Source organism: Halictus rubicundus, unplaced genomic scaffold, assembly GCF_050948215.1.
Source record: "Halictus rubicundus isolate RS-2024b unplaced genomic scaffold, iyHalRubi1_principal scaffold0073, whole genome shotgun sequence".
NCBI classification, from domain to species: domain Eukaryota; kingdom Metazoa; phylum Arthropoda; class Insecta; order Hymenoptera; family Halictidae; genus Halictus; species Halictus rubicundus.
Window position 1 is genome coordinate 352690 of NW_027488614.1, and position 24541 is coordinate 377230.

The window sequence follows — 24541 nt, forward strand, 5'->3', positions numbered from 1 at the left end:
ATCCTATCCTCTATCCTATCCTATCCTGTATCCTACCCTATCCTCGATCCTATCCTATCCTCTATCCTATCCTATCCTCTATCCTATCCTATCCTATCCTCTATGCTATCCTATAATCTATCCTATCCTATCCTCTATCCTATCCTATCCTCTATCCTATCCTATCCTCTATCCTATCCTATCCTCTATTCTATCCTCTATCCTATCCTATCCTCTATCCTATCCTATCCTGTATCCTATCCTATCCTGTATCCTATCCAATCCTCTATCCTCTCCTATCCTCTATCCTATCCTATCCTCTATCCTATCCTATCCTCTATCCTATCCTATCCTCCATTCTATACTATTCTCTATCCTATCCTATCCTATCTTATCCTCTATCCTATCCTATCCTCTATCCTATCCTATCCTCTATCCGATCCTATTGTCTATCCAACCCTATACTATCCTCTATCTTATCCTATTCTCTGTCCTATCCAATCCTATATCGTATCCTCTATCCTATTCTATCCTCTATCCGATCCTATTGTCTATCCAATCCTATACTATTCTCTATCGTATCCTATTCTCTATCCTATCCAATCCTATATCGTATCCTCTATCCTATCCTATCCTCTATCCTATCCTATCCTCTATCCTATCCTATTATCTATCCTATACCATCATCTATCCTATCCTCTATAATATCGTATCCTGTATCCTATCCTGTCCTCTTTTCTATCCTATCCTCAATCCTAACCTATCCTCTATCCCATCCTATTCTCTATCCAATCCTATCCTATCCTCTATCGTATCCTATTCTCTATCCTATCCAATCCTATATCGTATCCTCCATCCTATCCTATTCTCTGTCCTATCCTATCCTCTATCCTATCGTATCCTCTATCCTATCCTATCCTCTATCCTATCCTATTATCTATCCTATACCATCATCTATCCTATCCTCTATAATATCGTATCCTGTATCCTATCCTATCCTCTATCCTGTCCTATCCTCTATCCTATCCTATCCTCTATCCCATCCTATTCTCTATCCAATCCTATCCTATTCCCTATCGTATCCTATTCTCTATCCTATCCAATCCTATATCGTATCCTCCATCCTATCCTATTCTCTGTCCTATCCTATCCTCTATCCTATCGTATCCTCTATCCTATCCTATCCTCTATCCTATCCTATCCTCTATTCTATCCTCTATCCTATCCTATCCTCTATCCTATCCTATCCTGTATCCTATCCTATCCTGTATCCTATCCAATCCTCTATCCTCTCCTATCCTCTATCCTATCCTATCCTCTATCCTATCCTATCCTCTATCCTATCCTATCCTCCATTCTATACTATTCTCTATCCTATCCTATCCTATCTTATCCTCTATCCTATCCTATCCTCTATCCTATCCTATCCTCTATCCGATCCTATTGTCTATCCAATCCTATACTATCCTCTATCTTATCCTATTCTCTGTCCTATCCAATCCTATATCGTATCCTCTATCCTATTCTATCCTCTATCCGATCCTATTGTCTATCCAATCCTATACTATTCTCTATCGTATCCTATTCTCTATCCTATCCAATCCTATATCGTATCCTCTATCCTATCCTATCCTCTATCCTATCCTATCCTCTATCCTATCCTATTATCTATCCTATACCATCATCTATCCTATCCTCTATAATATCGTATCCTGTATCCTATCCTGTCCTCTTTTCTATCCTATCCTCAATCCTAACCTATCCTCTATCCCATCCTATTCTCTATCCAATCCTATCCTATCCTCTATCGTATCCTATTCTCTATCCTATCCAATCCTATATCGTATCCTCCATCCTATCCTATCCTCTATCCTATCCTATCCTCTATCCTATCCTATCCTCTATCCTATCCTATCGTGTATCCTATCCTATCCTATCCTCTATCCTATCCTATCCTCTATCCTATCCTATCCTCTATCCTATCCTATCCTCTATCCTATCCTATCCTCTATCCTATCCTATCCTCTATCCTATCCTATCCTCTATCCTATCCTATCCTCTATCCTATCCTATCCTCTATCCTATCCTATCCTCTATCCTATCCTATCCTCTATCCTATCCTATCCTCTATCCTATCCTATCCTCTATCCTATCCTATCCTCTATCCTATCCTATCCTCTATCCTATCCTATCCTCTATCCTATCCTATCCTCTATCCTATCCTCTATCCCGTCCTATTCTCTATCCTATCTAATACTCGATCCTATTCTATCATCTATAATATCGTATCCTCTATCCTCTCCTATTCTCTATCCTATACCATCATCTATCCTATCCTCTATAATATCGTATCCTGTATCCTATCCTGTCCTCTTTTCTATCCTATCCTCAATCCTATCCTATCCTCTATCCCATCGTATTCTGTATCCAATCCTATCCTATCCTCTTTCGTATCCTATTCTCTATCCTATCCAATCCTATATCGTATCCTCTATCCTATCCTATCCTGTATCCTATGCTATCCTGTATCCTATCCTATCCTCTATCCTATCCTATCCTTTATCCTATCCTATCCTCTATCCTATCGTATCCCCTATCCTATCGTATCCTCTATCCTATCCTATCCTTTATCCTATCCTATCCTCTATCCTATCCTATCCTCTATCCTATCCTATCCTCTATCCTATCCTCTATCCCGTCCTATTCTCTATCCTATCTAATACTCGATCCTATTCTATCATCTATAATATCGTATCCTCTATCCTATCCTATTCTCTATCCTATCCTATCCTTTATCGTATCCTATCCTCTATCCTATCCAATCCTATGTCGTATCCTCTATCCTATCCTATCCTCTATCCTATCCTATCCTGTATCCTACCCTATCCTCGATCCTATCCTATCGTCTATCCTATCGTATCCTCTATCCTATCCTATCCTATCCTCTATGCTATCCTATAATCTATCCTATCCTATCCTCTATCCTATCCTATCCTCTATCCTATCCTATCCTCTATCCTATCCTATCCTCTATTCTATCCTCTATCCTATCCTATCCTCTATCCTATCCTATCCTGTATCCTATCCTATCCTGTATCCTATCCAATCCTCTATCCTCTCCTATCCTCTATCCTATCCTATCCTCTATCCTATCCTATCCTCTATCCTATCCTATCCTCCATTCTATACTATTCTCTATCCTATCCTATCCTATCTTATCCTCTATCCTATCCTATCCTCTATCCTATCCTATCCTCTATCCGATCCTATTGTCTATCCAATCCTATACTATCCTCTATCTTATCCTATTCTCTGTCCTATCCAATCCTATATCGTATCCTCTATCCTATTCTATCCTCTATCCGATCCTATTGTCTATCCAATCCTATACTATTCTCTATCGTATCCTATTCTCTATCCTATCCAATCCTATATCGTATCCTCTATCCTATCCTATCCTCTATCCTATTCTACCCTGTATCCTATCCTATCCTCTATCCTATCCTATCCTCTATCCTATCCTATCCTATCCTCTATGCTATCCTATCCTCTATCCTATCCTATCCTCTATCCTATCCTATCCTCTATCCTATCCTATCCTGTATCCTATCCTATCCTATATCCTATGCTATCCTGTATCCTATCCGATCCTCTATCCTATCCTCGGTCCCATACGATCCTGTATCCTATCCTATCCTCTATCACATACTATCCTCTAACCTATCCTATCCTCTATCGTATCCTATCTTCTATGCTATCCAATACTCTATCCTATCATCTATCCTATCCCATGCTCTATCCTATCCTATTCTCTATCCTATCCTATCCTCTATCCGATCCAATCCCCTATCCTATCCTCTATGCGATACTATACTGTATCCTATCCTCTATGCGATACTATCCTCTATCCTATCCTATCACCTATAATATGCTATCATGTGTCCTATCCTCTATCCTATCGTACCCTCTATCCTATCCTATCCTGTATCATAACCTATCCTCTATCCTATCCTATCCTCTATCCTATCCTATCCCCTATCCTATCGTATCCTCTATCCTATCCTATCCTTTATCCTATCCTATCCTCTATCCTATCCTATCCCCTATCGTATCCTATCCTCTATCCTATCCTCTATCCCGTCCTATTCTCTATCCTATCTAATACTCGATCCTATTCTATCATCTATAATATCGTATCCTCTATCCTATCCTATTCTCTATCCTATACCATCATCTATCCTATCCTCTATAATATCGTATCCTGTATCCTATCCTGTCCTCTTTTCTATCCTATCCTCAATCCTATCCTATCCTCTATCCCATCCTATTCTCTATCCAATCCTATCCTATCCTCTATCGTATCCTATTCTCTATCCTATCCAATCCTATATCGTATCCAGTATCCTATCCTATCCTCTATCCTATCCTATCCTGTATGCTATCCTATCCTATCCTCTATCCTATCCTATCCTCTATCCTATCCTATCCTCTATCCTATCCCATCCTCTATCCTATCCTATCCTCTATCCTATCCTATCCTTTATCCTATCCTATCCTCTATCCTATCGTATCCCCTATCCTATCGTATCCTCTATCCTATCCTATCCTTTATCCTATCCTATCCTCTATCCTATCCTATCCTCTATCCTATCCTATCCTCTATCCTATCCTCTATCCCGTCCTATTCTCTATCCTATCTAATACTCGATCCTATTCTATCATCTATAATATCGTATCCTCTATCCTATCCTATTCACTATCCTATCCTATCCTTTATCGTATCCTATCCTCTATCCTATCCAATCCTATATCGTATCCTCTATCCTATCCTATCCTCTATCCTATCCTATCCTGTATCCTACCCTATCCTCGATCCTATCCTATCCTCTATCCTATCCTATCCTCTATCCTATCCTATCCTATCCTATCCTATCCTATCCTCTATGCTATCCTATAATCTATCCTATCCTATCCTCTATCCTATCCTATCCTCTATCCTATCCTATCCTCTATCCTATCCTATCCTCTATCCTATCCTCTATCCTATCCTCTATCCTATCCTATCCTCTATCCTATCCTATCCTTTATCCTATCCTATCCTGTATCCTATCCAATCCTCTATCCTATCCTATCCTCTATCCTATCCTATCCTCTATCCTATCCTATCCTCTATCCTATCCTATCCTCCATTCTATCCTATCCTCTATCCTATCCTATCCTATCTTATCCTCTATCCTATCCTATCCTCTATCCTATCCTATCCTCTATCCGATCCTATTGTCTATCCAATCCTATACTATCCTCTATCTTATCCTATTCTCTGTCCTATCCAATCCTATATCGTATCCTCTATCCTATCCTATCCTCTATCCGATCCTATTGTCTATCCAATCCTATACTATTCTCTATCGTATCCTATTCTCTATCCTATCCAATCCTATATCGTATCCTCTATCCTATCCTATCCTCTATCCTATTCTATCCTGTATCCTATCCTATCCTCTATCCTATCCTATCCTCTATCCTATCCTATCCTATCCTCTATGCTATCCTATCCTCTATCCTATCCTATCCTCTATCCTATCCTATCCTCTATCCTATCCTATCCTGTATCCTATCCTATCCTATATCCTATGCTATCCTGTATCCTATCCGATCCTCTATCCTATCCTCGGTCCCATACGATCCTGTATCCTATCCTATCCTCTATCACATACTATCCTCTAACCTATCCTATCCTCTATCGTATCCTATCTTCTATGCTATCCAATACTCTATCCTATCATCTATCCTATCCCATCCTCTATCCTATCCTATTCTCTATCCTATCCTATCCTCTATCCGATCCAATCCCCTATCCTATCCTCTATGCGATACTATACTGTATCCTATCCTCTATGCGATACTATCCTCTATCCTATCCTATCACCTATAATATGGTATCATGTGTCCTATCCTCTATCCTATCGTATCCTCTATCCTATCCTATCCTGTATCATAACCTATCCTCTATCCTATCCTATCCTCTATCCTATCCTATCCCCTATCCTATCGTATCCTCTATCCTATCCTATCCTTTATCCTATCCTATCCTCTATCCTATCCTATCCCCTATCGTATCCTATCCTCTATCCTATCCTCTATCCCGTCCTATTCTCTATCCTATCTAATACTCGATCCTATTCTATCATCTATAATATCGTATCCTCTATCCTATCCTATTCTCTATCCTATACCATCATCTATCCTATCCTCTATAATATCGTATCCTGTATCCTATCCTGTCCTCTTTTCTATCCTATCCTCAATCCTATCCTATCCTCTATCCCATCCTATTCTCTATCCAATCCTATCCTATCCTCTATCGTACCCTATTCTCTATCCTATCCAATCCTATATCGTATCCAGTATCCTATCCTATCCTCTATCCTATCCTATCCTGTATGCTATCCTATCCTATCCTCTATCCTATCCTATCCTCTATCCTATCCTATCCTCTATCCTATCCCATCCTCTATCCTATCCTATCCTCTATCCTATCCTATCCTTTATCCTATCCTATCCTCTATCCTATCGTATCCCCTATCCTATCGTATCCTCTATCCTATCCTATCCTTTATCCTATCCTATGCTCTATCCTATCCTATCCTCTATCCTATCCTATCCTCTATCCTATCCTCTATCCCGTCCTATTCTCTATCCTATCTAATACTCGATCCTATTCTATCATCTATAATATCGTATCCTCTATCCTATCCTATTCTCTATCCTATCCTATCCTTTATCGTATCCTATCCTCTATCCTATCCAATCCTATATCGTATCCTCTATCCTATCCTATCCTCTATCCTATCCTATCCTGTATCCTACCCTATCCTCGATCCTATCCTATCCTCTATCCTATCCTATCCTCTATCCTATCCTATCCTATCCTCTATGCTATCCTATAATCTATCCTATCCTATCCTCTATCCTATCCTATCCTCTATCCTATCCTATCCTCTATCCTATCCTATCCTCTATCCTATCCTCTATCCTATCCTATCCTCTATCCTATCCTATCCTGTATCCTATCCTATCCTATATCCTATGCTATCCTGTATCCTATCCGATCCTCTATCCTATCCTCGGTCCCATACGATCCTGTATCCTATCCTATCCTCTATCACATACTATCCTCTAACCTATCCTATCCTCTATCGTATCCTATCTTCTATGCTATCCAATACTCTAACCTATCATCTATCCTATCCCATCCTCTATCCTATCCTATTCTCTATCCTATCCTATCCTCTATCCGATCCAATCCCCTATCCTATCCTCTATGCGATACTATACTGTATCCTATCCTCTATGCGATACTATCCTCTATCCTATCCTATCACCTATAATATGGTATCATGTGTCCTATCCTCTATCCTATCGTATCCTCTATCCTATCCTATCCTGTATCATAACCTATCCTCTATCCTATCCTATCCTCTATCCTATCCTATCCCCTATCCTATCGTATCCTCTATCCTATCCTACCCTTTATCCTATCCTATCCTCTATCCTATCCTATCCCCTATCGTATCCTATCCTCTATCCTATCCTCTATCCCGTCCTATTCTCTATCCTATCTAATACTCGATCCTATTCTATCATCTATAATATCGTATCCTCTATCCTATCCTATTCTCTATCCTATACCATCATCTATCCTATCCTCTATAATATCGTATCCTGTATCCTATCCTGTCCTCTTTTCTATCCTATCCTCAATCCTATCCTATCCTCTATCCCATCCTATTCTCTATCCAATCCTATCCTATCCTCTATCGTATCCTATTCTCTATCCTATCCAATCCTATATCGTATCCAGTATCCTATCCTATCCTCTATCCTATCCTATCCTGTATGCTATCCTATCCTATCCTCTATCCTATCCTATCCTCTATCCTATCCTATCCTCTATCCTATCCCATCCTCTATCCTATCCTATCCTCTATCCTATCCTATCCTTTATCCTATCCTATCCTCTATCCTATCGTATCCCCTATCCTATCGTCTCCTCTATCCTATCCTATCCTTTATCCTATCCTATCCTCTATCCTATCCTATCCTCTATCCTATCCTATCCTCTATCCTATCCTCTATCCCGTCCTATTCTCTATCCTATCTAATACTCGATCCTATTCTATCATCTATAATATCGTATCCTCTATCCTATCCTATTCTCTATCCTATCCTATCCTTTATCGTATCCTATCCTCTATCCTATCCAATCCTATATCGTATCCTCTATCCTATCCTATCCTCTATCCTATCCTATCCTGTATCCTACCCTATCCTCGATCCTATCCTATCCTCTATCCTATCCTATCCTCTATCCTATCCTATCCTATCCTCTATGCTATCCTATAATCTATCCTATCCTATCCTCTATCCTATCCTATCCTCTATCCTATCCTATCCTCTATCCTATCCTATCCTCTATCCTATCCTCTATCCTATCCTATCCTCTATCCTATCCTATCCTGTATCCTATCCTATCCTGTATCCTATCCAATCCTCTATCCTATCCTATCCTCTATCCTATCCTATCCTCTATCCTATCCTATCCTCTATCCTATCCTATCCTCCATTCTATCCTATCCTCTATCCTATCCTATCCTATCTTATCCTCTATCCTATCCTATCCTCTATCCTATCCTATCCTCTATCCGATCCTATTGTCTATCCAATCCTATACTATCCTCTATCTTATCCTATTCTCTGTCCTATCCAATCCTATATCGTATCCTCTATCCTATCCTATCCTCTATCCGATCCTATTGTCTATCCAATCCTATACTATTCTCTATCGTATCCTATTCTCTATCCTATCCAATCCTATATCGTATCCTCTATCCTATCCTATCCTCTATCCTATTCTATCCTGTATCCTATCCTATCCTCTATCCTATCCTATCCTCTATCCTATCCTATCCTCTATCCTATCCTATCCTATCCTCTATGCTATCCTATCCTCTATCCTATCGAATCCTCTATCCTATCCTATCCTCTATCCTATCCTATCCTGTATCCTATCCTATCCTATATCCTATGCTATCCTGTATCCTATCCGATCCTCTATCCTATCCTCGGTCCCATACGATCCTGTATCCTATCCTATCCTCTATCCCATCCTATTCTCTATCCAATCCTATCCTATCCTCTATCGTATCCTATTCTCTATCCTATCCAATCCTATATCGTATCCAGTATCCTATCCTATCCTCTATCCTATCCTATCCTGTATCCTATCCTATCCTATCCTCTATCCTATTCTATCCTCTATCCTATCCTATCCTCTATCCCGTCCTATTCTCTATCCTATCTAATACTCGATCCTATTCTATCATCTATAATATCGTATCCTCTATCCTATCCTATTCTCTATCCTATACCATCATCTATCCTATCCTCTATAATATCGTATCCTGTATCCTATCCTGTCCTCTTTTCTATCCTATCCTCAATCCTATCCTATCCTCTATCCCATCCTATTCTCTATCCAATCCTATCCTATCCTCTATCGTATCCTATTCTCTATCCTATCCTATCCTCTATCCGATCCTATCCTCTATCCTATCCTATCCTCTATCCTATCCTATCCTATCGTATCCTCTATCCTATCCTCTCCGCTATCCTATCCTATCCTCTATCGTATCCTATTCTCTATCTTATCCAATCCTATATCGTATCCTGTATCCTATCATATCCTCCATTCTATCCTATCCTCTATCCTATCCTATCCTATCTTATCCTCTATCCTATCCTATCCTCTATCCTATCCTATCCTCTATCCGATACTATTGTCTATCCAATCCTATACTATCCTCTATCGTATCCTATTCTCTGTCCTATCCAATCCTATATCGTATCCTCTATCCTATCCTATCCTCTATCCGATCATATTGTCTATCCAATCCTATACTATCCTCTATTGTATCCTATTCTCTATCCTATCCAATCCTATATCGTATCCTCTATCCTATCCTATCCTATCTTATCCTCTATCCTATCCTATCCTCTATCCTATCCTATCCTCTATCCGATACTATTGTCTATCCAATCCTATACTATCCTCTATCGTATCCTATTCTCTATCCTATCCAATCCTATATCGTATCCCCTATCCTATCCTATCCTGTATCCTATCCTATCCTCTATCCTATCCTATCCTCTATCCTATCCTATCCTCTATCCTATCATATCCTTTATCCTATCCTATTCTCTATCCTATCCTATCCTCTACCCTATCTTATCCTCTATCCTATCCTCTCCTCTATCCTATCCTATAATCTATCCTATATTATCCTCTATCCTATCCTATCCTCTATCCTATCCTATCCTCTACCCTATCCTATCCTCTACCCTATCCTATCCTATCCTCTATGCTATCCTATAATCTATCCTATCCTATCCTCTATCCTATCCTATCCTCTATCCTATCCTATCCTTTATCCTATCCTATCCTCTATCCTATCCTATCCTCTATCGTATCCTATCCTCTATCCTATCCTCTATCCCGTCCTATTCTCTATCCTATCTAATACTCGATCCTATTCTATCATCTATAATATCGTATCCTCTATCCTATCGTATCCTCTATCCTATCCCATCCTCTATCCTATCCTATCCTCTACCCTATCCTATCCTCTATCCTATCCTATCCTCTATCCCGTCCTATTCTCTATCCTATCTAATACTCGATCCTATTCTATCATCTATAATATCGTATCCTCTATCCTATCCTATTCTCTATCCTATACCATCATCTATCCTATCCTCTATAATATCGTATCCTGTATCCTATCCTGTCCTCTTTTCTATCCTATCCTCAATCCTATCCTATCCTCTATCCCATCCTATTCTCTATCCAATCCTATCCTATCCTCTATCGTATCCTATTCTCTATCCTATCCTATCCTCTATCCGATCCTATCCTCTATCCTATCCTATCCTCTATCCTATCCTATCCTATCGTATCCTCTATCCTATCCTCTCCGCTATCCTATCCTATCCTCTATCGTATCCTATTCTCTATCTTATCCAATCCTATATCGTATCCTGTATCCTATCATATCCTCCATTCTATCCTATCCTCTATCCTATCCTATCCTATCTTATCCTCTATCCTATCCTATCCTCTATCCTATCCTATCCTCTATCCGATACTATTGTCTATCCAATCCTATACTATCCTCTATCGTATCCTATTCTCTGTCCTATCCAATCCTATATCGTATCCTCTATCCTATCCTATCCTCTATCCGATCATATTGTCTATCCAATCCTATACTATCCTCTATTGTATCCTATTCTCTATCCTATCCAATCCTATATCGTATCCTCTATCCTATCCTATCCTATCTTATCCTCTATCCTATCCTATCCTCTATCCTATCCTATCCTCTATCCGATACTATTGTCTATCCAATCCTATACTATCCTCTATCGTATCCTATTCTCTATCCTATCCAATCCTATATCGTATCCCCTATCCTATCCTATCCTGTATCCTATCCTATCCTCTATCCTATCCTATCCTCTATCCTATCCTATCCTCTATCCTATCATATCCTTTATCCTATCCTATTCTCTATCCTATCCTATCCTCTATCATATCCTATCCTCTGTCCTATCCTATCCTCTATCTTATCGTATCCTCTATCCCATCCTATCCTACATCCTATCCTATCCTCCATCCTATCCTATCCTCTATCCTATCCTATCCTCTTCCTATTCTATCCTGTATCATATCCTATCCTCTATCATATCCTATCCTCTATCCTATCCTATCCTCTACGTTATCCTATCCTCTATCCTATCCTATCCTCTATTCTATCCTATCCTCTATCCTATCCTATCCTCTACCGTATCCTACCATGTATCCTATCCTATCCTCTATCATATCCTATCCTCTGTCCTATCCTATCGTCTATCTTATCATATACTCTATCCCATCCTATCCTCCATCCTATTCTATCCTCTATCGTATCCTACCATCTACCCTATCCTCTATCATATCCTATCCTCTATCCTATCCTATCCTCTATCCTATCCTACCCCCTATCCTATCCTATCCTCTATCCTATCCTATCCTGTATCCTATCCTATCCTCTATCATATCCTATCCTCTATCCTATCCTATCCTATCCTCTATCTCATCCTATCCATTATTCCATCCTATTCTCCATCCTATCCTATCCTCTGTCTCATCCAACCCTCTATCGAATCCTATCCTCTACCGTATCCTACCATGTATCCTATCCTATCCTCTATCATATCCTATCCTCTATCCTATCGTATCCTCTATCCTATCCTACCCTCTATCCTATCCTATCCTCTATCCTATCCTATCCTGTATCCTATCCTATCCTCTACCCTATCCTATCCTCTATCCTACACCATCTTCTATCCTATCCTATCGTCTATCCTATAATATCCTCTATCCTATCCAATCTTCTATCCTATCCTATCATCAATCCTATCCTATCCCCTATCCTATCCTATTCCTCTATCCTATCCTATCCTCTATCCTATCCCATCCTCTATCGTATCCTATCCTCTATCCTATCCTATTCCTCTATCCTATGCTACCCTCTATCCTATCATATCCTCTATCCTATCCTATCCTCCATCCTATCCTGTCCCCCGTCCTATCCTATCCTCTATCCTATCCTATCTTCTATTATATAATATCCTCTATCCTCTCCAATCCTCTATCCTATCCTATCCTCTATCCTATCCTATCCTCTATCCTATCCTATCCTATACTCAATCCTATCCGATCCTCTATCCTATCCAATCCCCTATCCTATCCTCTATCCTATCCTATCCTGTATACTACTCAATCCCCTAAGCTATCCTCTACCCTATCCTATCCTCAATCCTACCCTATCCTCTACCATATCCTATCCTCTATCCTATCCTATCCTCTATCCAATCCTATCCTCTATCGTATCCTACCATCTATCCTATCCTATCATCTATCATATCGTAACCTCTATCCAATCCTATCCTCTATCTTATCGTATCCTCTATCCCATCCTATCCTCCATCCTATCTTATCCTCTATCGTATCCTACCATCTATCCTATCCTATCATCTATCATATCGTATCCTCTATCCAATCCTATCCTCTATCGTATCGTATTCTCTATCCCATCCTATCCTCCATCCCATCTTATCCTCCAACCTATACTATCCTCTATCCTATCCTCTATCCTATCCTCTATCCTATCCTATCCTCTATCCTATCCTGTCCGCTATCGTATCCTATCCTCTATCCTATCCTATCCTATCCTCTATCTCATCCTATCCATTATTCCATCCTATCCTCCATCCTACTCTTTCCTCTATCCTATCTTATCCTCTGTCATATCGTATCCTCTATCCCATCCTATCCTCCATCCTATCCTATCCTCTATCCTATCCTATCCTCTATCTTATCATATCCTCCATCTTATACCATCCTCTGTCCCATCCTATCCTCCATCCTATCCTATCCTCTATCCTATACAATCCTCTATCCTATCCTCTCCTCTACCGTATCCTACTATCTATCCTATCCTATCCTCTATAATATCCTATCCTCTGTCCTATCCTATCCTCTATCTTATCCTATCCTCTATCCCATCCTATCCTCCATCCTATCCTATCCTCTATCGTATCCTACCATCTATCGTATCCAATCCTCTATCATATCGTATCCTCTATCCTATCCTATCCTCTATCTTATCATATCCTCTATCCGATTCTATCCTCCATCCTATACTATCCTCTATCGTAACCTATCCTCTATCCTATCCTATCCTATATCCAATTCTATCCTCTATCCTATCCTGACCTCTATCCTATCCTATACTATATCCTATACTATCCTCTATCCTATCCTCTATCCTATCCAATCCCCTATCCTACCCTCTATCCTATCCTATCCTTTATCCTAGCCAAGCCGCTATCCTATCCTTATCCTATCCTATCCTCAATCCTATCCTATCCTCTACCCTATCCTATACTCTATCCTATCCTATCCTCTATCCTATACCATCCTCTATCCTATCCTATCGTCTATCCTATCGTATCGTCTATCCTATCCCATCCTCTATCCTATCCTATCCTCTACCCTATCCTATACTCTATCCTATACTATCCGGTATCCTATCCTATCCCCTATTACATAATATCCACTATCCTATCCAATCCTCTATCCTATCCTCAATCCTATCCTATTCCCTATCCTATCCTATCCTCTATCCTATCCTATCCTCTATCCTATCCAATAATCTATCCTATCCTATCGTTTATCCTATCCTATCCTCTAACCTATCCTATCCTCTATCCTATCCTATCCTGTATCCTATCGTATCCTCTATCCTATCCCATCCTCTATCCTATCCTATCGTCTATCCTATAATATCCTCTATCCTATAATATCCTGTATTCTATCCAATCCTCTATCCTATCCTATCCTCTATCCTATCCTATCCTCTATCCTATCCTACCCTCTGTTCTATCCTATCCTCCATCCTATCCTATCCTCTGTCCTATCCCATCCTCTATCGTAACCTATCCTCTATCCTATCCTATCCTCAATCCTATCCTATCCTCTATCCTATCGAATCCTCTATCGTATCCCATTCTCTATCGTATCCTATCCTCTATCCTGTCCCATCCTATCTGCCATAATATCCTCTATCTTATCCTATCCTCTGTCTCATCCTACCCTCTATCGAATCCTATCCTCTACCGTATCCTATCCTCTATCCTATCCCATCCTATATACCATAATATCCTCTATCCTATCCCATCCTCTATCGTATCCTATCCTCTATCCTATCCTATTCCTCTATCCAATCCTATCCTCCATCGTATCCTATCCTCTATCGTATCCTATCCTGTATCCAATCCTATCCTCTATCATATCATATCCTCAAACCTATCCTATGCTCTATCTTATCGTATCCTCTATCCCATTCTATCCTCCATCCTATCCTATCTTCCATCCTATCCTATCCGCTATCCTATCCTGTCCTCTATCGTATCCTACCCTCTAACCTATCCTATCCTATATTCTATAAAATCCTCTATCCTATCCTATACTTTATCCTATTCTATCCTCTGTCTTATCCTATCCTCTATCCTATCCTATCCTCTATCCTATCCCGTCCTCTATCCTATCCAATCCTCTATCCTATCCTGAATCCTATCCTATCCTCTATCCTATAATATCCTCTATCCAATCCTATCCTCTATCCTATCCTATCCTCAATCCTATCCTATCCTCTACCCTATCCGAACCTCTATCCTATCCTATCCTCTATCCTATCCTATCCCCTATCCTATCGTATCCTCTATCGTATCCCATCCTCTATCGTATCCTATCCTGTATCCAATCCTATCCTCTATCATACCATATCCTCAATCCTGTCCTATCCTCTATTTTATCGTATCCTCTATCCTATCCTATCCTCCATCCTATCCTATCCTCCATCCTATCCTATCCACTGTCCTATCCTATCCACTATCCTATCCTATCCTCTATCCTATCGTATCCTCTATCGTATCCCATCCTCTATCGTGTCCTATCCCAGATATTATCCCATCCTATATGCCATAATATCCTCTATCATATCCCATCCTCTATCGTATCCTATCCTCTATCCTATCCTATTCCTCTATCCTATCCTATCCTCTATCCTATCCCATCCTCTATCCTATCCTATCCTCTATCCTATCCTATTCCTCTATCCTATGCTACCCTCTATCCTATCATATCCTCTATCCTATCCTATCCTCTATCCTATCCTGTCCTCTATCCTATCCTATCCTCTATCCTATCCTATCTTCTATTATATAATATCCTCTATCCTCTCCGATCCTCTATCCTATCCTATCCTCTATCCTATCCTATCCTATACTCAATCCTATCCTATCCAATCCCTTATCATCTAATAATAATACACCATCTTCTATCCTATCCTATCGTCTATCCTATAATATCCTCTATCCTATCCAATCTTCTATCCTATCCTATCGTCTATCCTATAATATCCTCTATCCTATCCAATCTTCTATCCTATCCTATCATCAATCCTATCCTATCCCCTATCCTATCCTATTCCTCTATCCTATCCTATCCTCTATCCTATCCCATCGTCTATCGTATCCTATCCTCTATCCTATCCTATTCCTCTATCCTATGCTACCCTCTATCCTATCATATCCTCTATCCTATCCTATCCTCCAGCCTATCCTGTCCCCCTTCCTATCCTATCCTCTATCCTATCCTATCTTCTATTATATAATATCCTCTATCCTCACCAATCCTCTTTCCTATCCTATCCTCTATCCTATCCTATCCGATACTCAATCCTATCCGATTCTCTATCCTATCCAATCCCCTATCCTATCCTCTATCCTATCCTATCCTGTATACTACTCAATCCCCTAAGCTATCCTCTACCCTATCCTATCCTCAATCCTACCCTATCCTCTACCATATCCTATCCTCTATCCTATCCTATCCTCTATCCAATCCTATCCTCTATCGCATCCTATCCTCTATCCTATCCTATTCCTCTATCCTATCCTATCCTCTATCCTATCCCATCCTCTATCGTATCCTATCCTCTATCCTATCTTATTCCTCTATCCTATGCTACCCTCTATCCTATCATATCCTCTATCCTATCCTATCCTCTATCCTATCCTGTCCTCTATCCTATCCTATCCTCTATCCTATCCTATCTTCTATTATATAATATCCTCTATCCTCTCCAATCCTCTATCCTATCCTATCCTCTATCCTATCCTATCCTATACTCAATCCTATCCTATCCAATCCCTTATCCCATCCTCTATCCTATCCGATCCTGCATCCTACCCAATCCCCTATCCTATCCTCTATCCTATCCTATCCAGAATCCTATCCTATCCTCTACCCTATCCTATCCTCTATCCTACACCATCTTCTATCCTATCCTATCGTCTATCCTATAATATCCTCTATCCTATCCAATCTTCTATCCTATCCTATCATCAATCCTATCCTATCCCCTATCCTATCCTATTCCTCTATCCTATCCTATGCTCTATCCTATCCTGTCCTCTATCGTATCCTACCCTCTAACCTATCCTATCCTATATTCTATAAAATCCTCTATCCTATCCTATACTTTATCCTATTCTATCCTCTGTCTTATCCTATCCTCTATCCTATCCTATCCTCTATCCTATCCTATCCTGTATCCTATCCTATCCTCTATCATATCCTATCCTCTATCCTATCCTATCCTATCCTCTATCTCATCCTATCCATTATTCCATCCTATCCTCCATCCTATCCTATCCTCTATCCTATCTTATCCTCTGTCATATGCTATCCTCTATCATATCCTATCCTCTATCCTATCCTATCCTCTATCTTATCGTATCCTCTATCCCATCCTATCCTCCATCCTATCCTATCCTCTATCCTATCCTATCCTCTATCCTATCATATCCTCTATCTTATCCTATCCTCTATCGTATCCTATCCTTTATCTTATCCTATCCTCTATCATATCCTATCCTCTATCCTATCCTATCCTCTATCTTATCGTATCCTCTATCCCATCCTATCCTACATCCTATCCTATCCTCTATCCAATCCTATCCTCTATCGTATCCTACCATCTATCCTATCCTATCCTCTATCTCATCCTATCATTTATCCTATACTATCCTCTATGCAATCCTATCCTGTATCCTATTCTAACCTCTATCCTATCCTATCCTCTATCCTATTCTATCCTCTATCGTATCCTTCCATCTATCCTATAATATCCTCTATCCCATCCTATCCTCCATCCTATCCTATCCTCCATCCTATCCTATCCACTATCCAATCCTATCGTCTATCGTATCCTATCCTTTATCCTATCCTATCCTTTATCCTATTCTATCCTCTATCGTATCCTTCCATCTATCCTATAATATCCTCTATCCCATCCTATCCTCCATCCTATCCTATCCTCTATCCTATACTATCCTCTATCCTATCCTATCCTCTACCGTATCCTACCATGTATCCTATCCTATCCTCTATCATATCCTATCCTCTGTCCTATCCTATCCTCTATCTTATCCTATCCTCTGTCTCATCCTACCCTCTATCGAATCCTATCCTCTACCGTATCCTATCCTCTATCCTATCCCATCCTATATACCATAATATCCTCTATCCTATCCCATCCTCTATCGTATCCTATCCTCTATCCTATCCTATTCCTCTATCCAATCCTATCCTCCATCGTATCCTATCCTCTATCGTATCCTATCCTGTATCCAATCCTATCCTCTATCATATCATATCCTCAATCCTATTCTATGCTCTATCTTATCGTATCCTCTATCCCATTCTATCCTCCATCCTATCCTATCTTCCATCCTATCCTATCCACTATCCTATCCTATCCACTATCCTATCCTATCCTCTATCGTATCCTATCCTCTATCCTATCCCATCCTATATGCCATAAAATCCTCTATCCTGTCCTATCCGCTATCCTATCCTGTCCTCTATCGTATCCTACCCTCTAACCTATCCTATCCTATATTCTATAAAATCCTCTATCCTATCCTATACTTTATCCTATTCTATCCTCTGTCTTATCCTATCCTCTATCCTATCCTATCCTCTATCCTATCCTGTCCTCTATCCTATCCAATCCTCTATCCTATCCTGAATCCTATCCTATCCTCTATCCTATAATATCCTCTATCCAATCCTATCCTCTATCCTATCCTATCCTCAATCCTATCCTATCCTCTACCCTATCCGAACCTCTATCCTATCCTATCCTCTATCCTATCCTATCCCCTATCCTATCGTATCCTCTATCGTATCCCATCCTCTATCGTATCCTATCCTGTATCCAATCCTATCCTCTATCATACCATATCCTCAATCCTGTCCTATACTCTATTTTATCGTATCCTCTATCCCATCCTATCCTCCATCCTATCCTATCCTCCATCCTATCCTATCCACTATCCAATCCTATCGTCTATCGTATCCTATCCTTTATCCTATCCTATCCTTTATCCTATTCTATCCTCTATCGTATCCTTCCATCTATCCTATAATATCCTCTATCCCATCCTATCCTCCATCCTATCCTATCCTCTATCCTATACTATCCTCTATCCTATCCTATCCTCTACCGTATCCTACCATGTATCCTATCCTATCCTCTATCATATCCTATCCTCTGTCCTATCCTATCCTCTATCTTATCATATCCTCTATCCCATCCTATCCTCCATCCTATCCTATCCTCTATCGTATCCTACCATCTACCCTATCCTCTATCATATCCTATCCTCTCTCCTATCCTATCCTATATTCTATCCTACCCTCTATCCTATCCTATCCTCTATCCTATCCTATCCTGTATCCTATCCTATCCTCTATCATATCCTATCCTCTATCCTATCCTATCCTATTCTCTATCTCATCCTATACATTATTCCATCCTATCCTCCATCCTATCCCATCCTCTATCCTATCTTATCCTCTGTCCTATCCTATCCTCTATCATATCCTATCCTCTATCCTATCCTATCCTCTATCTTATCGTATCCTCTATCCCATCCTATCCTCCATCCTATCCTATCCTCTATCCTATCCTATCCTCTTCCTATTCTATCCTGTATCCTAGCCTATCCTCTATCCTATCCTATCCTCTACGTTATCCTATCCTCTATCCTATCCTATCCTCTATCCTATCCTATCGTCTATCCTATAATATCCTCTATCGTATCCAATCTTCTATCCTATCCTCTATCCCATCCTCTATCCTATCCTCTATCCTATCCTCTATCCTATCCTCTATCCTATCCTCTATCCTATCCTCTATCCTATCCTATCCTTTATCCTATCCTGTCCGCTATCGTATCCTATCCTCTGTCCTATTCTATCGTATATCCTATAAAATCCTATATCCTATCCTATACTCTATCCTATCCTATCCTCAATCCTATCCTATCCTCTATCCTATCGAATCCTCTATCGTATCCCATTCTCTATCGTATCCTATCCTCTATCCTGTCCCATCCTATCTGCCATAATATCCTCTATCTTATCCTATCCTCTGTCTCATCCTACCCTCTATCGAATCCTATCCTCTACCGTATCCTATCCTCTATCCTATCCCATCCTATATACCATAATATCCTCTATCCTATCCCATCCTCTATCGTATCCTATCCTCTATCCTATCCTATTCCTCTATCCAATCCTATCCTCCATCGTATCCTATCCTCTATCGTATCCTATCCTGTATCCAATCCTATCCTCTATCATATCATATCCTCAATCCTATTCTATGCTCTATCTTATCGTATCCTCTATCCCATTCTATCCTCCATCCTATCCTATCTTCCATCCTATCCTATCCACTATCCTATCCTATCCACTATCCTATCCTATCCTCTATCGTATCCTATCCTCTATCCTATCCCATCCTATATGCCATAAAATCCTCTATCCTGTCCTATCCGCTATCCTATCCTGTCCTCTATCGTATCCTACCCTCTAACCTATCCTATCCTATATTCTATAAAATCCTCTATCCTATCCTATACTTTATCCTATTCTATCCTCTGTCTTATCCTATCCTCTATCCTATCCTATCCTCTATCCTATCCTGTCCTCTATCCTATCCAATCCTCTATCCTATCCTGAATCCTATCCTATCCTCTATCCTATAATATCCTCTATCCAATCCTATCCTCTATCCTATCCTATCCTCAATCCTATCCTATCCTCTACCCTATCCGAACCTCTATCCTATCCTATCCTCTATCCTATCCTATCCCCTATCCTATCGTATCCTCTATCGTATCCCATCCTCTATCGTATCCTATCCTGTATCCAATCCTATCCTCTATCATACCATATCCTCAATCCTGTCCTATACTCTATTTTATCGTATCCTCTATCCCATCCTATCCTCCATCCTATCCTATCCTCCATCCTATCCTATCCACTATCCAATCCTATCGTCTATCGTATCCTATCCTTTATCCTATCCTATCCTTTATCCTATTCTATCCTCTATCGTATCCTTCCATCTATCCTATAATATCCTCTATCCCATCCTATCCTCCATCCTATCCTATCCTCTATCCTATACTATCCTCTATCCTATCCTATCCTCTACCGTATCCTACCATGTATCCTATCCTATCCTCTATCATATCCTATCCTCTGTCCTATCCTATCCTCTATCTTATCATATCCTCTATCCCATCCTATCCTCCATCCTATCCTATCCTCTATCGTATCCTACCATCTACCCTATCCTCTATCATATCCTATCCTCTCTCCTATCCTATCCTATATTCTATCCTACCCTCTATCCTATCCTATCCTCTATCCTATCCTATCCTGTATCCTATCCTATCCTCTATCATATCCTATCCTCTATCCTATCCTATCCTATTCTCTATCTCATCCTATACATTATTCCATCCTATCCTCCATCCTATCCCATCCTCTATCCTATCTTATCCTCTGTCCTATCCTATCCTCTATCATATCCTATCCTCTATCCTATCCTATCCTCTATCTTATCGTATCCTCTATCCCATCCTATCCTCCATCCTATCCTATCCTCTATCCTATCCTATCCTCTTCCTATTCTATCCTGTATCCTAGCCTATCCTCTATCCTATCCTATCCTCTACGTTATCCTATCCTCTATCCTATCCTATCCTCTATCCTATCCTATCGTCTATCCTATAATATCCTCTATCGTATCCAATCTTCTATCCTATCCTCTATCCCATCCTCTATCCTATCCTCTATCCTATCCTCTATCCTATCCTCTATCCTATCCTCTATCCTATCCTCTATCCTATCCTATCCTTTATCCTATCCTGTCCGCTATCGTATCCTATCCTCTGTCCTATTCTATCGTATATCCTATAAAATCCTATATCCTATCCTATACTCTATCCTATCCTATCCTCAATCCTATCCTATCCTCTATCCTATCGAATCCTCTATCGTATCCCATTCTCTATCGTATCCTATCCTCTATCCTGTCCCATCCTATCTGCCATAATATCCTCTATCTTATCCTATCCTCTGTCTCATCCTACCCTCTATCGAATCCTATCCTCTACCGTATCCTATCCTCTATCCTATCCCATCCTATATACCATAATATCCTCTATCCTATCCCATCCTCTATCGTATCCTATCCTCTATCCTATCCTATTCCTCTATCCAATCCTATCCTCCATCGTATCCTATCCTCTATCGTATCCTATCCTGTATCCAATCCTATCCTCTATCATATCATATCCTCAATCCTATTCTATGCTCTATCTTATCGTATCCTCTATCCCATTCTATCCTCCATCCTATCCTATCTTCCATCCTATCCTATCCACTATCCTATCCTATCCACTATCCTATCCTATCCTCTATCGTATCCTATCCTCTATCCTATCCCATCCTATATGCCATAAAATCCTCTATCCTGTCCTATCCGCTATCCTATCCTGTCCTCTATCGTATCCTACCCTCTAACCTATCCTATCCTATATTCTATAAAATCCTCTATCCTATCCTATACTTTATCCTATTCTATCCTCTGTCTTATCCTATCCTCTATCCTATCCTATCCTCTATCCTATCCTGTCCTCTATCCTATCCAATCCTCTATCCTATCCTGAATCCTATCCTATCCTCTATCCTATAATATCCTCTATCCAATCCTATCCTCTATCCTATCCTATCCTCAATCCTATCCTATCCTCTACCCTATCCGAACCTCTATCCTATCCTATCCTCTATCCTATCCTATCCCCTATCCTATCGTATCCTCTATCGTATCCCATCCTCTATCGTATCCTATCCTGTATCCAATCCTATCCTCTATCATACCATATCCTCAATCCTGTCCTATACTCTATTTTATCGTATCCTCTATCCCATCCTATCCTCCATCCTATCCTATCCTCCATCCTATCCTATCCACTATCCTATCCTATCCACTATCCTATCCTATCCTCTATCCTATCGTATCCTCTATCGTATCCCATCCTCTATCGTGTCCTATCCCAGATATTATCCCATCCTATATGCCATAATATCCTCTATCCTATCCCATCCTCTATCGTATCCTATCCTCTATCCTATCCTATTCCTCTATCCTATCCTATCCTCTATCCTATCCCATCCTCTATCGTATCCTATCCTCTATCCTATCCTATTCCTCTATCCTATGCTACCCTCTATCCTATCATATCCTCTATCCTATCCTATCCTCTATCCTATCCTGTCCTCTATCCTATCCTATCCTCTATCCTATCCTATCTTCTATTATATAATATCCTCTATCCTCTCCAATCCTCTATCCTATCCTATCCTCTATCCTATCCTATCCTATACTCAATCCTATCCTATCCAATCCCTTATCCCATCCTCTATCCTATCCGATCCTGCATCCTACCCAATCCCCTATCCTATCCTCTATCCTATCCTATCCTGAATCCTATCCTATCCTCTACCCTATCCTATCCTCTATCCTACACCATCTTCTATCCTATCCTATCGTCTATCCTATAATATCCTCTATCCTATCCAATCTTCTATCCTATCCTATCATCAATCCTATCCTATCCCCTATCCTATCCTATTCCTCTATCCTATCCTATCCTCTATCCTATCCCATCGTCTATCGTATCCTATCCTCTATCCTATCCTATTCCTCTATCCTATGCTACCCTCTATCCTATCATATCCTCTATCCTATCCTATCCTCCAGCCTATCCTGTCCCCCTTCCTATCCTATCCTCTATCCTATCCTATCTTCTATTATATAATATCCTCTATCCTCTCCAATCCTCTTTCCTATCCTATCCTCTATCCTATCCTATCCGATACTCAATCCTATCCGATCCTCTATCCTATCCAATCCCCTATCCTATCCTCTATCCTATCCTATCCTGTATACTACTCAATCCCCTAAGCTATCCTCTAGCCTATCCTATCCTCAATCCTACCCTATCCTCTACCATATCCTATCCTCTATCCTATCCTATCCTCTATCCAATCCTATCCTCTATCGTATCCTACCATCTATCCTATCCTATCATCTATCATATCGTAACCTCTATCCAATCCTATCCTCTATCTTATCGTATCCTCTATCCCATCCTATCCTCCATCCTATCTTATCCTCTATCGTATCCTACCATCTATCCTATCCTATCATCTATCATATCGTATCCTCTATCCAATCCTATCCTCTATCGTATCGTATCCTCTATCCCATCCTATCCTCCATCCCATCTTATCCTCCAACCTATACTATCCTCTATCCTATCCTCTATCCTATCCTCTATCCTATCCTCTATCCTATCCTATCCTCTATCCTATCCTGTCCGCTATCGTATCCTATCCTCTATCCTATCCTATCCTATCCTCTATCTCATCCTATCCATTATTCCATCCTATCCTCCATCCTACTCT